Below are 12,040 nucleotides of genomic sequence, written 5' to 3' on the forward strand. Positions count from 1 at the left end.
AAGAAAATGCTCTAAGCTAGGCACAGTGATGCATGCGGATAAATCCAGCAACTCGGAGACTAAAGCAACAAGATTGAAAGTTCAAGGCTAGCCTAGGGAATTTAAGCAAGACCACGGTCTCAAAAACAAAAAGTAAAAAGTGCTGGGGATTTAGGTCAGTGGCAAAGTGCCACTGGGTTGAATCCCCAGTGTAGCAAAAAGAAAATGCTACAAAACAAGAGTAAGACCTGAATTAAGTTTCCCTTGTAATATTGAATGAGACTTACCATTTATGAAATAACAGAAAAATAATCCCTACTAGCTAGTATAAAAACAGTTATGTGAACAATCTTTAAGCTTTTGAGATGCTTGAGAAGACTTTTATATTTTTAAATAATCTGTTTTTTAAGACCATGAAACAAAATAGAATATGTAAAGTGAACAATCTTTATGATTAAAATCTTATAAATTACTACTTCAAACACATCCATATATTTTAATGTAATATTAAACTCATGACTCTAATCAAATAATTCAAAATGAAAAAAGCTATTACTAACATTAATTCCATTACTGCTTAAAATCTATATCTATATTTGAATCATTAGGCTGTTGAATGCATTACTTTGATGTTAGTAGAAGTGGTAGAAGAGTTATTACAGATTTACATCATAAATGTTATTAAACTTCTCTTTGTCTTAATTTTCTTGTCCACTTGCCTATCTTCTAGAAAATGTGAAGAATAACAAGTGGAGGATTACACCTTACTTTAGGAATATAATATATTCTTCCAAGTTAATCCTCAAATTTACATTTAAATTTTTAATTTTAGTGTTTTCATAATATGCCTTGTTATATTCATTTCTGAGACCAGCATGGTAAACATTCTGTTTTATGCTTATGATTTAATTAGGTAAGATTTCTATAGACATTTGGACAAGGAGCCTAGAATTATCTCTCTACTGCATGGGCTCAGTAAATCTTTTCAGTATGACAGAACATGTCTCTAAACAGAATGGCTTTAGGGCAAGGAATGAAGTACAGGGTACACATAACAGGATATCCTTACGATGATACTCAATGCTCTTTTTTTGAATTTCACATTCTATTCTGATGTTTCTATTTTTACTCAGTGACAAGTCAAACAACCAGGCCTTAGATTTTGTAATCTTTTAACTAATTTTATGTTTTCAATGTCCTCAAAGGTAGTAATTTGGGCCCTGTCTGGAGCACTGGGAAGGTACTTTGGGGTATTTATGAGGGACCGCATATTTTGTGGAAATGGCATGATTAGCACTCAACCCACCTTCTGTCATTGACATCCCTATGTCCAATAGACCCTTTACTCTGGACCTACACAGTCCCATTCTTCTCCCATTTGAGGCAAAATTCTAAATCTTCTGTGAATCGGACAGATTTTCATATTTATATGGCTGAGAATTGGGCCACACTGTCATTGAATTAATCTCTGGATTATACGTCACTTTAACCACAGTCTAATGCAAGCATTGATCCTTCAAAAGTACCACCATTTATTGGACACTAATTACATTGCATGTAACCTAATGAGGTTTAAATCTTGGTGCTTCATTAATGAGGTAAAAGTAAGAATCAATACTCAGGGGATACTTTATATTAAATAGGGTACATTTCACTGTCCTAAAGTGCACCCATGCACTAAATCATACAATTTGGCTTGACCACAATTTTTAAAATTTGAGTTTTGTTATTGTTTTAATCACCAAAACAAGAGTAGAAAGAAAAGTACGCTCGATGCAGTCATAAAAAGTTCTTCCTTTAAGACTTACAGAATATTTTTAACTCTCTAATAAAAGTATTTTCAGATTTTGTTGCATGGATGGCAAAGAAAAGCCTTTCAAAAGTTAAGTTTTATTACATAATTAACCAAAGAAATACCAAAACTAAATGTAGCAGTGTGTTCTGGTTTGGATATGAGATGTCCCCCAGAAGCTCACATGTGAGACAATGTAAGAAGGTTCAGAGGAGAAATGATTGGGTTGTGAGAGTCTTAACCCAATCAGTGAATTAATCCCCTGATAGTGATTAACCTGAGTGGTAACTGAAGTGATAGAGTATGGCTGGAGGAGGTGGGAATTGAGGACATGGCTTTGGGTATATTTGTATCTTGTGAGTAGATTCTCTGTCTCTGCTTTCTGATTGTCATGTGAGCTGCTTCACTTTGCAACACTCTTCCACCAGAATATTCAGCCTCACCTCAAGCCCTAAGGAATGGAGCCTTCTGTGTATGGATTGAGACCTCTGAAACTGTGAGCACTCAAACTTTTCCTCCTTTAGAATTGTTCTGATGGGGTCTTTCAGTCACAGTGGCAAAAAAAGCTGACTAAAACACAGTGTTCATATGGAATAGTCAAAGTTTAGTTTTAAATTAGATCAACACAATTGATAAAATAAAGATAAGGAGCAATTTCAGTGTTGGATTCTATATACTTGCTTTACTATCAGTAGTGTGAACTCTGTGCCTACACTCCCCCTTTTTATTCATTCATTTAAAAAATTTAACACATTTTTAATCATTAGTATTCTCAAAACTTTTTACTTAGTCTATCATTTCAGCTACAGTTTTCTCCTTGCTAAACTCTGTGTCTCATGTGAATCTTTATAAACTTCAAAAAAAAAAAAAAAAAAAAAAAACACCTAGACTTCTTTTGCTCTCTGGGTTCATTCTTATCCTCGAAACTGTGGAACATCTAACTTCAGATATACTCCAGAAAATGACAGATATATATTTAATCCCTAACAATTACTTTTTCTCTGATATCTATGAAATTAGTCCAATCCAAGAGCCTTAGTATTAACAAAGTGACTTATGAATGAGGTGGCAAGAACTCAGGTTAATATTCCAAATTTGCTTTTTAAAACCTGATTTTCTAGAAGGAGAAAGGGAGATCCCAAGAAAAGTATCTCAGGCAGTCACAAAAAGTTGTTATATGTTCAGAAAACTTTAATGCAAAGGAGAATTCAAAGACTAGGACTTATCTAATCTCATTTGGTAAGGCTGGAACAGGGTAGGCATGCTTTTCCTAGTTGGCCATACTCTCAGACCTGAGTAAGGCTACTGAGCAGCAACAGTGGAACTTCTACAGAGCACTGAAGAGGTTCCAATCAGGTTTCTAGAGATCTAAAAACATGGCAGTAGCAACAGCAACTTTATTTCAAATTCATATTCATGATCCCTTACACAAGTAAATATGTTTTAATAGTACTGATAGGACAAAACAAAAAAAAAGCATGAAACTTGAAAGATTTATAAAATTTCTTGGTTAAATGTAAATATTGTTTTCACTTTTACTATGATTAGGAGAAGTTTAATAAGCAAAACTAAAAACTGGTCTTATAAGTAAGTCAGACTTGATTATATAAAATCAATTAAAATTATGTAAAATCAATTAAATGTGTATTATAACTCTAACTTCTGTAATTAAAAAGAGTTGCAATAGCTTTTTAATTGAGTTTTTCATTCTAAAAACAAAAATCTTCACTTAACTATGAAAAGTCCAAAGAATTTTATAATCATAACAAGTTAATTTTTACCAATGTTTATTGACTCAAGCATTTCCTGACAGAACTGTTCAATCTTCAGGTATTAAAGATAATTACAATTACAATCGTACCTCAAAATCTAGATAGGTTGTATGTAAATGAATATATACAGCACATAGATAATACACAGCATACATGAGAATGAAACTCTGTTATTCTACCAAGCAGTATGAAGTCATAGTATTTAAAGAAACTGCTTCAACATATAAACTTCTGATCATAAAAACTAAGTTCCCTGATTTATTTATTTTGTAAACATATGTTTTTATTGAATATGCTTAAAGTTGAACATATCTGTGGAAATGGAGAAGATGAATAATTAACATAAATTATATATATATATATATATATATATATATATATATAAATAATATAAATTAGTATACGGGTGCAGACCCATACAGAAGTACCATTACTCATTACCCAAAGTTGGCCATGCCCTCAAAAATGTTAGTTTTTCCTTTCGTTAAGCTAGGACTTAGCTCTCAATCCACACTATCACACGCAGTATGCTTTCCAATATAATATCATTTTAGCCCAAAGAATAAAACAAAAACAAATGGTTCTTAAAGGAATAAAGCTATGACTCTAGCTTCACAACCCTAACTTTATAACTTCAAGTAAGCTAACCAGCTTTAGAGTTTCCGCTTCAATCAGCTTGTGAAATACTGCCACATAATTTTGGTAGGCTTCAAGAATATTCACACAACAAATCACCCAGGAAGAGCAACTTATTTATGTTTTCTTTATCAAACCATGCCTATATCTATCAAAATGGCCCAGAGAAGATTGACCAACTGAAACACAAAATGGATATTAATATGTGAGAGCCTAAGTTAGGAACATTAAGCCAATGGTTGTGAAAAATGTTAATGCCTGTAGATACCTGGAAATGCTATTGGAAGAGTGGCATAAGGATCATTTTATCCCCAACACAGCTTACTTGCCAGTTTGCAAATATGTGGGTCACATTGTGGGGCGAGGGATTTCAAGCTGAGAGACAGGACCATCTTGGTAAAAATGAGGAGAACCTAAGGCAGTCTTGCTCATTTACCTGGAGCTAGCATTTAACTTCCACCTACCCTTTCACCCATAATTACTTTCTAGCCAGTCAAATATCTGAAAAAAGAGGCAGAATTTTTACCATTAATAAAAATAAGCATCTCATCTATGACTGACTAAGCTTTTGAAAACTGCCCAAAGAGCTATGCCCTTAAAACAAGGTCATGTGTCTTCAGTGTAATTTTCTGCAGTCAGACAAACTAGGAAATTTACACTGATGTGCCACTTCAGCCCTTTAGTCCCATGACTATAGTTACCAGGATACTTTTCATGGTCAGAGAACAGAGAGTAAAATGGGAATGAGGACATTGCAGTGGTTTCCAGGCTTGTTGGGTATTGATACTGGAAACTTTACAACTGAGAACCAGACAGTCCAATGTACTTCACTATGGATGCCAACAGAAAGGTGTCAGCTGAGGTGCACCCTTCTTCCGAGGCTATCACATTATAAATTCCCCTGAGTTGAGATGCTTCTCTGTCAAGATGGAGTTCCATAAACAGATTTAATTTGATTTAAATTGTCTTGGAAAGCTCTTAAATTCATCCTGAATTGAAAAAAAAATAAGCTTTTGCTTGCAATTAGAAACTTAAATTCAGTAGTGACAAAATGTTATATATTCTTGGCATATCTTATTTCTATAACTTGAGAATTTGCACCCATTTAATTTTACTTTTTCCACTGCATATATTTGTAGATTAATATACTGTCTAGTTATTTAGTGACATGCATTACTAATGTTTCAACTATTCTACTGGATTCAGAATTTCCTAGTAAAATCAAGTTTAGGTATATGTGTGGGAAGAGGTGAGTTTCTGCACAATTTTCCTAAATGCTTAGTCTCCTGGAGAATGTTGATAGTGTGGAGGTTACAACATAAGTAGAATATGAGGCTTCCTGACTCATTTCTGTTCTAACCCTGTTGAACTTATTAATTTTTTAAAATATAGTACTATTGTTTTACAGAAGAGTTCTCAGTTAGGCTCCAATAACTACACACAATTTGGTTTCTTGAAAATGTCAACTTTATGCCCCCAATCGCAAAACTGAATGGCATCAGCAACTATCTTCAGAAAAAATACATGAGGTTTTGGATTTTACAAAATCAATTGCAACTAGCCACCCCTGAATACATTATCATTTACTTGCTCAGTGTGGCAGCCACATATAGCTCCAATAGCTAAGTTATCAGAAACTTTGTCCATGAATTTTTATCTTCTGCTATTTGTACCACAATAACTGATAACTTTGATATTGACAAGTTAAGCCAAATAATTCTAAGGATTGTCCTTTGGTGAAAAAAAGATAGGTTGAGATGGCAAAATTTTAGTGTGGGTGGGGGGGGCGGGGCTTAAAAAGAATTATGAAAAACTGTAAAGAAACTTTGGGGGAAATAGAGAAAACTGAGAATTATTACCAAGGACCGAACAGATGTTGCCTCATTAAAATAAACTAAGCAAGAGAGGTACAGAACAGTGACCAGAGAGACAGACAGTATCATGACAGCCAGGTAAATAAGAAGAAAGTGTGGTACCCATGGATTCAGCAAAGAGAGTGCAAAAGCACTAGTGCCTCCTCCTGGGGAGAGAAGAACCTTGGAGCTGCTAAGTTTGGGTTCTGGTCATTGAAAAGAGACTCAAAATTAGACCACATTTGATTATTATTTTGGTTACTCACAATCCAATGAATGACTTTTCCCTTGATAGGTTACCTTTAAAAAGCTTTATTCTTTAAGAAAATAAGATGATCAAAATATTCTTAGTTATAGAGAGTAGAACAGCAGCTGTCAGGAGTAGACAAAGGAGACAGAAATATGGAGATGCTAGGAAAAGGGTACAGAGTTTCAGTCAGACAAGAGCTATGGAGATCTACTGTATAGAACGGAAACTATGGTAAATAATAATGTATTATATACTTTAAAACAGTTAAGAGAGTAGATCTTTATGTTCTTATGACAGAAAAAAGTGACAGGTATGTGAGCTGATGCCTATCTTGATCAGCATGATTTAATCACTTAACAACATATGTGTGTGTGTTTTTATATAATGGTCATTATAAATATATAGACAGTCAATTATACATGAATACAAATGGGGAAAATATTCCTAATTAATAGTGTTATATATTCTAAATAACAAAGAAATTCCTTTCCAAAAATTACAACCATATCTCAACTTGTGATACACAAAGCTAGATTCTGTCTTGCTATTTTTAGTTAACTACACAGTCAGCAGTGTAGAAAATGTGTTCAGTCTATTTAAAATAAAAATACAAAATATGTTGAGACAACAGTTTGTCAGAATGTCTATTCTTTTCTATTTCAATCATTCTTGTGTGTGTGTATCATGTATGTGCCAACACACACACACACACACACACACACACACACACACACACACTGATGCTGCTTCTTTTTTGCTAGTCCATAAAATTTTATTCCAGATAATTGGGTAAGTACCTAACCTGGAAACATACACTGTCAGCCCACAGGAGTTATTCCTCACACCAGGAGGCTTTGATTCTAGGTTGTAAGACACTGATTAATGTGAGAATGCTTGCCTGCTTAACTGAGCATTGGTCTTCTGATTCTGTACACACACAAAAATGGACTCTAATCTCTAAAGCTGTCATGATGATGTTCTTGGTGAGTTGTACATTTCACAGGCTCTAGATCTACTCTACAGATCAAATGTGTCCAACAGTTTTCTTCCAAACCAGAACAGAAGTGTGAGATTATTAAATCAAAATGAGAGCAAACCCTCTTCTTCTTGAGTAGATGAAACTCACAGGAGGCCTGATTTCCATAGATGAAGCTTAATGAGTCTCTTCCAGAAACAGGTACAGGAACCACTAGTAATCCTCAAATACCTCTACAATGGAGTAAACCGAGGCTAAACAGAATTAAGAAAAATAATATCCAACTGGTCTTGCGTGTCTGTGGGTTAAATGTATGAAAGAGGTTTTCATTTAAATAAAAGCAGATTCTCAGAAACATATGCTCACCACCCACCCTTCTTCATCTGAATGGCTGAAACTTAGGATTTTCTTTTCACTGTAACATGGAAGCTTTGCCAAGAGACATGAGCACAAGCATCAGTGATAAGAATGATCTTCAGCACAAAACATGCTTGCAGGGATCTAATGCAAATTACAATGGATTTATCAGCAATGGCACCATGTTTCCAAAGACCACATTTTATAGATGTTTTTGATTTATGTAACACTATTGTACTCTATTTAAAACTTTAAATAACCAAACTCTACTCCTTAAAATAAAATGCCTTCCTGGAAAAGATGTAACAAAAATCAAGTAAATACTTCTCACAAAAATCCTCTGATTCAGCTCCATTTTCAAATATAGAGCCCCAAAGCCTTACTGATGCATACCATGTTTCTCCCACCCTTTATCAGCTCTTTCTTGCCGCTGCCATCTGTTTGCCTTGCTTTTTCCAGCACAATGCCCATCCCTCCAGGCTGTTCACTGGTACTCAGATGTTCCCTCCAATTCTTTATAGCAATATCCAAGAAATGTTCCAGGTCTTTTCCAATTCTTCTTCCCAAAGATTTCCTTCAGCACCACCCCCTGTATATTTTAGGCATCTGCCTTTCTTGGATACTTTTTGTCAATTGGGTCATATATAATTTTGTTTCTGGCCCTCTATTTTAAGCACAGTTATTTCCTATTATATTGTTTTGTGTTATGCATGCAAGGAAACTTCTCTGAATACTACTTATCTTTTACAGTTATAATTCCCTATTTCCTTATAATTCCAGGCTTTAAAAATTAAAAGAAAATATTCAGAGGAGTCCTATGATGAAAAAGTGGATAATATAAATGTTTCTGGGGAAAATTATACTTCATTTTTATTAACTTTTAACTCACAGAAGTCTATCTACAGTTACATTGATCTAATCATATAGTCAATATCCTACTATATAATTAATAGTTTCAGGTTTTAGACAAATATATAATATGAATTAATAAAAATAAGGCAAGGAAGTGAAACTCAGTTATACCTCCATAATACTAAGAGGAAATAAAAATTAAGATAAATGATTATTTTCATCTCTTTCATATCTTTCAAACTATCCTTCTAAGTTAAAAATCTCATTTTGATTAGTTATTGATGATCCAGTATAATCACTTTCAAGTCACAGACTCAGCTGTTTGGGATGCAGACTGTAACATTGCTGTGGCCATGTGTACTTGACCTCCTGCCTGTTAACAAAGAGACTCAATTAATTATTTGCTGTTTTGAATGGCTATTTCATTTCACCTCCACCTTTCTTTAAGTGTTAAAAGGCTCAATTGCTTTATCACCTAAACCTTAGCTTTGGAGAAGACACACAGAATTCTTAACTGCCAGGAATAAACTATCTTGAGTCAGAAAGCTAATTTTCAGGGCCATAGCTCCTAAATGTCTTATGCTAGAATTGACAGAAGTAACATATTGACCTGGTGCCACATCAACTTCCAAGAGATTATCTATGTTTTGAATGCCTGCACTGGTTTTAAATTTTCCCTTTATATGATACCAGAGAGACACTAGCACCTCAATAGGTTGAACTGTCAAAGTCACAGTGAAACACTGGTTTTGTTAGCAATATCACCACATGCAACTACAGAATTCTTGTGTTCAGTAATTAATGAAGAAGTTTTTCCAGTAAAGTTTTAATTTTTCCCATATATTGTTAGTCCCTTTAAGCTTAGTAGTACAATCTAATATTTAAATCCTGACACACCAAAGTAAGAAAATAGCTTTGATTGTGAAAATGGATTTTGCCATTTATGGATATAGCAGAATCACTAGCAATGATAGTCTAAATGTGAAAAACTAACTACAAAGCCAAAAGAGTATATGGAATCCATCAAGAAACTTACACTCTTGAATTTCTTGAGCAGTGATGCTATGCCACATTTTAAAAGTTCCTATTTGCTATACACTTGCTTATTTATCAATATATTGTGCCCATATGCATAAGTAGACCATAAAATGATAGGAATAAAATCTTAACTTTATCATTATATTCAATCCCAAAGCAGATACTTACCCTTAAATAAAGCAAGAAATGAGCAGTTGATAAGGATGATTAGATCATAACACATACACCAAGATATTCCTGCTAGGTATTTCAAATAAGTGCAATTATATAACATTTGTCCTTTTATATCTAACTTAGTTCATTTAGCATGTCTTCTGGACTTATTCATGTGTAGCATGTATAAAAATTTTATTCTTCAATTGCCATTTTCATGACTGATATCAGTCATGGCTTTATGAATATCCAAATTGATTTACTGGCCTACTAACAATATCTTTGTATATTTTTATGCTATATAAATGGAAACTGAGACTTCAAAAAGTTTATACATTCTTTCCAAGAGAATTTATATTGACAAGAAAATAAATGAGTCTGCCGTCTGCAGATAGAATGTAGATTCGTGGTTCTGAAATTTTAAAGCACAGGGTGGGGTTTTGGGAATCTGTAATTTCATTTTAACAAGTACCTACATGATTTTAATGCAGGTGGTCTTAGATTACCTTTGATAAACACAGCTGGGACCCCTCACATGGAAATTCTACGAAGCTGAACATATTGGCTTCTCACATGTTCAATGAAGACATAAGCCATAAAGGAAAGTCATATTTCCAAAATAAGTATGAAAAGCAATACTGATTTTAAAACATTTTAAGCCAATGAGAAAACAAAATTCCTTATTGGGGGAAAGACAACACTCTAAAAACTTTATATTTAACTTCAACCTGGAAGTAGACACATAACTTACTATATAACTCAAGGAAAAAAAAGAGCAAAGCATCATTTCCATATTCTATAAAAACCACACTTGAATAAGGCATAATGATAAACTATAACAGAAGGGCTATGGTATTAGGTATACAATATGTTTCTTATGGTATTTCACTAAACAAGTACATGCTAGATGGCCACAGGATCAGTGACTCTATGTGGCACTAGTGACAAAACAACCTTATTACAATCTATGGCAAGCATGTCCTTTTTAATAGTGTTCAGGTCTAAACTCGAACTGTATCACCCCGAACAAAAGTCATTTACTTCTCTTAATTAGTGTATATGTGTGTGTGTGTGCACACATACAAACACATTTTTAATGAGTTTGAAAAGAGATGATGACAACTAGTTCTGCTGTCAAGACCATAGGAACTAGCTGCTGATCATCTGCCTTACATGGAATGAGCCTCAGAATGAGATGAGTTATAATGGAGCGCTCCATCCATCTAATTCCTACTTTAAGTAGGAAAGAAGCTATAATCTCTGAAACTAAGACTACAAAATGAACTTCTCCCTAAAAAGATCACTATTATAACATTCTGTGAGGTCTCTGTTGTGGTCTATTAGATCCACATAGATGGTTGTAAGTTCTCTACCCCCAACCACTTCCTCCTTCCATTCCTCCCCACTACTCTTGCTCTTTCCCTTCTTTATTTTCCATTTTATTTTCCTTCCATCTTAAAACCTTCTTCATAAGATCTTTTTTAATAGACGAAAGATGGTACAGCTAAATTATGTTATTTTTAGACCCAGCAATTTGTTGATTGTTTTCATTAGTTTATGAGCTGTTAAATTTTTTGCTAAATGTATTCTTATTGGGCAACTTAATTGCTTCAATGAAATGTAAAAGTTTAGTCAACAAATTTTGTGTGGAAACTGAAGAAAATCTAATTGTTTAATCACTTGTATTCTTTAATTACTTGTTTCTCACTTAAAAAACTAGATGACAAAATGAAAACCATAAGGATTTACTAAAAATGCCCAGGAAATACTGCAAAGAGTTTATAGGATATCCTAGAAAAGCAGAAATCAAGAAGTCCAAGATCTAACAGACATTCACAATAAATCACTTAGGAAGTTGATAAATGATAGCTATTACTTCACATTTTAGTCTCATATTTATTATTTTAGTGTTTTCTTTGAAGGATAATAAAAAGCCACTTGTTAATATATTTCAAGGCTTTTATTCTGAAGACTTTAAAATGCTATGACTGACTTAATTGTGGTAATATTTTAAAAGAGTTAAACAATTTTATCTATATTTTACAAGAAACATATGCCATAGACAAATAACTATTTTATAAAAGGCCCAAATCAAATTACTGGAACCAAGATGAGGACTAGAAGTGTGAATCTAGCCATCTATTAATCAGAACACTACATTATCATTTCTCATGAAGACCCATTACTATTTCTAATGTGGTTTCACTTTTAAAAATCAACAGAAATGTATATATATATATATAGCACCAAAGAAAAATTGATGATGACAAACTAAAATTATTTCCATTTTTTATAAAAGGCCATATAACCATAATAAATTAATTGCTTAGAGGGACAAATCCTATTTAAAATAAGATTATCATCTATATTAAATATAGCCTA

At 33.4% G+C, this 12,040-nt stretch overlaps 1 protein-coding gene across 1 annotated transcript in view; it reads right to left on the reverse strand.

Moving 5' to 3' along the window:
• The window catches only part of Immp2l (inner mitochondrial membrane peptidase subunit 2), an 877,042-nt gene that overhangs the window by 290,365 nt on the left and 574,637 nt on the right, over positions 1-12,040 (reverse strand). The gene's annotated exons all lie outside the window — the stretch shown is intronic.

Source organism: Marmota flaviventris, chromosome 1 (assembly GCF_047511675.1).
Source record: "Marmota flaviventris isolate mMarFla1 chromosome 1, mMarFla1.hap1, whole genome shotgun sequence".
NCBI classification, from domain to species: domain Eukaryota; kingdom Metazoa; phylum Chordata; class Mammalia; order Rodentia; family Sciuridae; genus Marmota; species Marmota flaviventris.